We start from the raw sequence: 6,654 nt of genomic DNA on the forward strand, positions 1-6,654 counted from the left end.
TATGTGGGCTACAGAATTTGGTAACTAGATATGTAGAGGAAAGTTGATTAAAGTTTATAATGTTGAGTGAGAATAGTAAAACATGAAGGTGACATTCACGGTATTGAATGACACTAAAACTATGGGTTATATATTTTCCAGGGATAATAATGGAGTCACTGGTAAAAGAAGTAATGCAGGATCACCTAGACAAGCCATAATTATACTTCAAATAGCATAGGTTTCTTAAGGAGAAATCTTGTTTGACCAATTTGAATGACTACTATGATGTGGTCACAAAACAACTGGATGCAAAAAATAATTTTGATATCATATACTGTACTTGGATTTCAGGAAAACTTTTGATACTGTTGCATGTAAAAGACTGTATAAATTGGAGCAGTGTGGCATTAAGGGCAAGTTGCTGCTATGGATAAGGGATGGTTGAGTGGGAGAAGCCAGACAGTGGTAATCAATGGACACTTCTCTTTGTGGATTAATGTTATTAGTGGAGTCCCCCAGGTTTGGGTGTTGGGCCCTTTGTTGTTTTCTATATTTATCAATGATACTGATGAAGGTATGGTATATCAGGCTTAATGTCCAAATTTGCAGATGATACAAAGGTTGGCAGGGTGGTTAATGACAGTATTCTACTGCAACAGGATCTAGAAAAGTTAGGCAGATGGACTGAAAATTGCCAATTGAAGTTTAACATTGATAAATGCAAAGTACTGCATATGGGTAGCAGTAACCCAAGAGTAATGTACCAACTGTGGCTACTACACTCAGGGTAGTGGAAAATGAAAAAGACCTGGGGGTAATTGTGCAGTCAGATATGAAGTTCTCTGAGCAATGCAGACAGGCTGCCAGGAGAGCTCATGGAGTTTTGTCAATGATTTACAGCAGACTCTCGATTTACCGGGATCGGATTAACTGGGACACTTCAAGCCTCCAATTTAAAAAAAAATCAACCAGAAATCATAAAATTCAAGTAATAACTAGAATAGGTATAAACAGATGTTTTGCAAATCGTAAATAAGTAAAGTTATAGGTCATCATTTGGAGACTAATGTGCCTATTATTTTGTTTCGTTATTTATGTCAGGGATATCGAAATTTTTTTTATACTAAATATATATATATATATATTTTTTTTTTTTTTTGTTTGTTTAGAAATCGCGAAAATGATGGGTAAACGCAAAGGAGTTGCACTTTCAGTTAAACAAAGACTTGAAATTATTCAAAAGTTTGAAAACGGCGCATCCGTTAAATCTCTAATGAACCATTATAACGTTGGTGACCAAACCATACGCGACATCGCAAAAAAATAAAGGGAAGCTATTAGATTTAAATTCGACATCGCAAAAAATAAAGGGAAGCATCGTATTGGACACACGAGTAGTACGTGGTAAGTTTTTTTATCTATCACCATATATTCTTTACGTAGGTTGCTGAATATGTTTCGATACAGTAAGACCCCGACTTACACAACTACGGATTTACGTAAATTTGGTTTCAGTCAATTTTTATTTTTATTTATTATTATTTTTTTTAGGATTGTAAAATTTAAAACAACAACAAAAAATAATAATAAGTAATCAATAACGACGATCACGGCATGCACAAATTGCACAAGTGAGATCGAAGTAACAAGCAAAAAAATAGGGAAAAAAAGAGAAGATTCTTACAATTATTTACAGTTTTTTTTTTATATATGACTGAAGATTTCAGTGAAGGGGACACACATTTCACCATACTAACGTAAAAATCCACAGAATTCCAGCTATCGGTATTATCGCAAATGAAATAAGATCGAGTTTACTACCCGTTTATAATGAATTGCACTAACAGAAACGCCCAATAAAACGGGAAGTGCAAATTGTTTCTATTGTTTTTTGTTGACCTCCAGAAATGTGCTTTAGTAAAATATGAGCTCGCGCGGGGTAATAATAGTGAGTTTTCGTCTTAACCCTGTGAAGTTCTTTACAGAAATTTTCATTTTGAACGTTATCATGGTGCCAACTAAGAGAATAAGTGACAGCGGTACTAGTAAATCTATGAAGAAAAGGAAAGCGATCGAGTTGGATCAGAAAATTAAAATAATAAGAATGTAGGAAAATGGTCAAACAAGTATTGCGCTGAATTCAGATTTGTCAATAATAATATAGTAGCAATATGTTACTAGTCATTCCCGAGTTACGTAAAACTCGACAAGTAAGACGTCCTGGAACCTATCTCTTACGTATGTCGGGGACTCCTGTATTTTTGGATTAACCGGGAAATCGATTATTCGGGATTTGTTTTTTACCATCTATTCCGGAAAATCGAGAGTCTACTGTACAAGAATTTTGATAGTAGGGATAAGGAAGTGATTATCCCATTGTGTAAGGCAATGGTCAGGCCCCACCTTGAGTACTGCATACAGGTTTGGAGGCCTCATTTTAGGAAAGATGTAGAGCTGCTGAAATGACTACAGAGAAGGGAAATGCGATTGGTGGGGGGAACAAAAGGGTGCTCTTACCAAGAAAGGCTTAAGTTCTGCATCTGGAGACTTTGAGGTGTTTAAGGTTTTGAATGGATTGAGCAAGCTCAATGCTGATGGGATTCTTCCTCTTGCACAGCCCACACGAGGGGGCACACATTCGAATTGAGGATGGACTGTTGCAGAATAGATGTGCTGAAGTTTGCCTTTAGCCAACTGTTGTAGTGGAAGTTGATAGTTTAAATAAATTCAAGGAAGATCTAGACAAACTATTGGAGGGAATGAATAGGTTAAAATTGGAGGTGCATTTTTTCTATTTATTGATTTATTTATTATGGCTGATGCTGTATAAGCTAGCATTCATCATTTGCCACCTGCTAATGCTAATATTCAACCAAAGGTGAATAATTATATAATAGATTGTAGAAAGTTTACCTGTAACCAGGAAGTTGTTAATCTTTGAAATAAATTACCTTGGTTTGGAGAATGCAAAGCCCTGCAGGATCAGGCATATAGGAAGGGTGAAAAGTTTTTTTTTTTTTTTTTGATCGGTTCGGCAAAAATGTGGCTTCCTTGCACCCTGTAGCCAATGCTAATATACTCATGGGTTTCTAAAGCAAACTTTAAAAGGAAAGATTTTAATTAAGTTGCATATTACTAAGGATAAATACAGAGTGTCAAAAACATTTTACTGCATTCTTGTGAAGAGAATTCAGCATGACAGCATTCAAATTTCTACCACTTTATTATTCATGGTGGGGATGCTGTCATAAGTAACAGGTGACTCACTGTATTGTAGATTGCAGCACAGAATGAGTTTCAAAGAACTGAAAATGATACTAAAAGTTTAGGAATGCAGTGAAAGTGCAACGTATATGGAAACATCAGTATGGATCTTATTCACCACTTTATTCAACAATCACACAATTGTTGTGTGATTACACGATAGACATGCTACAAAAATACCAATACAAAATGTGCACAAAGTAAGATAAAAAAACAATGTTGCAAACTAAACAAAAAGAACGGTGCTTCAGATTTTCTGCTAGCAAGGTCTGGTAGTGGCTGTTTGGAAATATACAAAATACACGTGTGTATTTTGTATATTTTTGTATGTCTACCATATATTTTCATTCTCAACATTTCTTACAAGGATATTAATGATTTTGAGGACACAAGCAAGCATGTTTTCTGTATAAAATCACGGTGAAAGAAATAAGGAAAACAGATTGTTTGATTTCCATTTTATGGATACTTTTGCCTCTCCAGTAACAGAAAACAACTTTTGCTTTCGTTAGAGATGACATTGTTATCTGTGAGTTGATCTTAATTTCTAATATTGTTTATAAAAATAGCATCATCAAAAAAAGTGAATCCACTATACGTCTAAGATTCAGGCCATCGTAACAGCTGTTTCGAGACTTACTGGTCTCTCATCAGACAACAGTTGGCCTCTATTAGTGAATGTGTGACAACCTATAAGTAATATAATGAGTATGGATGAGCAGCCAAGAGGTTTGCAAAATAAAAACTGCCAAATAAACACATAGAAAAGGTTGCCTGTAGGTTGAGACCCTAGTTCTGGGTCATGTTTATCACGACAATACTGTGAGTTGGACAAATTGCAGATTCACCTTTCTTTTGTATAAAATAATATTAGCAACTTAGGTCAAATCAGGGATAAATGGTGTCATCTCTAATGCAAGAATATGACAGAGTCGACAGCCAGAGGTTGGCTTCTGTCATTGGAGGGGCCAAAGCACCCCTAAGATTGAAATCGAATATGGAGATATATGCAGTTTTCATATTATTCCAATAACTGCATTAAAATATAGCCCTGCAACCTTTAATTGTAAACAATTGATGTTTTAACTATCAATTAGAATGTTGGATTTAATCCCAAATATGCTTCATAATATTTGAATAAATGCATGCTTTACAGAATATATAATATCTCTGACAACTTTTGCTTTATTAGAACTCATGCCACATTGAGGTAACCAGAACACCTTTGGACTTAAACTGAAACTAGGATGGGGGGGCAAACTGGCTCAGGTGGCAACTGGTGCTGGGTCCAATAGCATTTGTAGTGTGTTTTGGTCATATATATATATAAAAAAAAAAAAAAAAAAAGACCAAAATTGAACCACAAGGGCCAAATGCAAACCAGTCTGCCCCGAAACTAGGCTACTCGTTAATAATTTTTTTCACATCAAAAATTCTGTGCAGTCACACCCATTAGTATAATGTGCATATCTAAACTTTTAACTTTCTTCAAATATTGCATTTCTTGAAAAAAATGAAGTTCCTAAAAAAGGTTTTATTGAACTTCTTATTGAAAGTTGCAACCCTATTAGGATCCATGGCATGTGATAAAAAATTAAATGTTAAAATAGAAAATATAAATAATGAATAAATAAAAAATATATAAAAATAAAAGGAAATTAATCTTGCAAAATAAATAAGACAAATGATATATTATTACCTTCAGCTCAGTTTTAGGGCTAATTTTTTAAGGCAAGAAATTTGGTTCATAAAGCTCTCCCTTCTAATAATTCTCTAATGCTTGATTCAAGAATTCATTCACTTTAAATTATTTTCTATGTATTAAAATTAATAATAATTTAACAACAAAAAAAATTAAGTAACTCAATTTTGAAAGTTGTGGTTGAATAATTATCCCAGGTCATTTCTACTCTATTCTAAATTGCTAGATTCTCCGTAAGTACCAATCTATAAGACACACCCAGGTTTTAGAAGTTTAATTTTCGAAAAAAAAAAAAAAACTCATTGCATATATCTGAAACACAAATTCACAAGTATTCACAAATGAGCTTACTAAAAAAATGTCAGTGTAGAAACTCAATCTCACTTGTACAACTCAAAAATTCTGTGCAGTCACACCCATTAGTATAATATACGAGCCTGAACTTTTAACTTTCTTCAAATATTGCATTTCTTGAAAAAAATGAAGCTAAAAAAGGTTTTATTGAACTTCTTATTGGCAATAACGACCAGGGGCAGAGGGATACATGAAAGGATTGATTCAAATATATTATTCATCTTATAGTGCAAGGAAGCCACAGACTTTTAGCCTGAGATTAAAAAAAAAAAAAATCATCACTGGAAGCACCTAATATGCATTCAGATGATAGACTCGGGAAAATATATATGTAGTAAAAAAAAAAAAAATTCTTTCAGGAAAATCAACAAAAGTTTCAGAGTAAAATAATAAATGTACATAGGAAATATGATGGTGCACGTAATAAAAACCAAAATGTGAAAAACTGCACAACGACAAATAATTTTTTTCAATCATGTTATGAATGTTTAATCTAATGTAAACATACTCTGGATCATTTTGTGGGACCAGTAACCTTGTGTTTTAAGTACAGGCACTGGCCATATAAAAATAGCATCCAATGCACATAAATCATTAACACAGTTTTCCGCAAACTGTATATTATTGATATCTTGTCCGATCATATTACAACCTGTAATCCTCCTGTCAAGTGTCACATCGTTTCCGTTAATTAGAAGATATTCTAGCAAAACATTACGCAATGGACGGATGTTACTCATAATAACAACTCAAGCTTAATGGCGTGTAGCGCAAAATTCGACCTTCATGAAGGATAGCAAAATTTCAGTTCTAGGAACAGCAAAATAGACGGAAGCTACATTTAACTGTCTAAAGTAAATTAAATATACAACTTACCATACAGCTGAAAGAGATGTGAATATTCTTAGTTTCCTACATCCTTTAACTCTCCATAAGCATTGTGCACGGTTTCACGAATGCAGCCTCACCTGTAGGAATAGGTGAACACCCGATTTCGCGAGCAGTTACTCCAGGTAAACAACGGAAGTTCAGGTGCCACATACCACGGGGCGCAGTTCCGAGCGTGTAGCTCAAAGGCCAGTGAACAGGAGTGGGTGGACTCTGGAACATTGTCCCATTAAGGTTATGGTCATGAAGCCATTCTTTTAAATATACTTTGTGATTGTGTTCGCGTTAAACTGATGATGTCAGAACACGTAAGCAAAAAAACCGTCTTGACTCAATGACTAAGAAAGTAATTCTATTGTGTATTTGACTTTTAGATAAACAACGACAATATCAAAGAACTTGAAAGAAATCTCAAGTTATTTCATCTATTATGTTGAGATTTTCTTAGTATAATAGATGAAATA

At 34.1% G+C, this 6,654-nt stretch overlaps 1 protein-coding gene across 1 annotated transcript in view; it reads right to left on the reverse strand.

The window, feature by feature from the left end:
- LOC150077864 (uncharacterized) overlaps positions 1-6,266 on the reverse strand; it is a 65,846-nt gene extending 59,580 nt beyond the window's left edge. Inside the window, exon 1 of the mRNA XM_090384385.1 lies at positions 6,179-6,266. The gene's annotated coding sequence lies outside the window, so the exon portion shown is untranslated. The remainder of the gene's footprint in view (positions 1-6,178) is intronic.
- Positions 6,267-6,654: the final 388 nt, after the last annotated feature.

Source organism: Mastigoproctus giganteus, chromosome 11, assembly GCF_048544385.1.
Source record: "Mastigoproctus giganteus isolate SK-2022 chromosome 11, ASM4854438v1, whole genome shotgun sequence".
In the NCBI taxonomy this organism is placed as follows: domain Eukaryota; kingdom Metazoa; phylum Arthropoda; class Arachnida; order Uropygi; family Thelyphonidae; genus Mastigoproctus; species Mastigoproctus giganteus.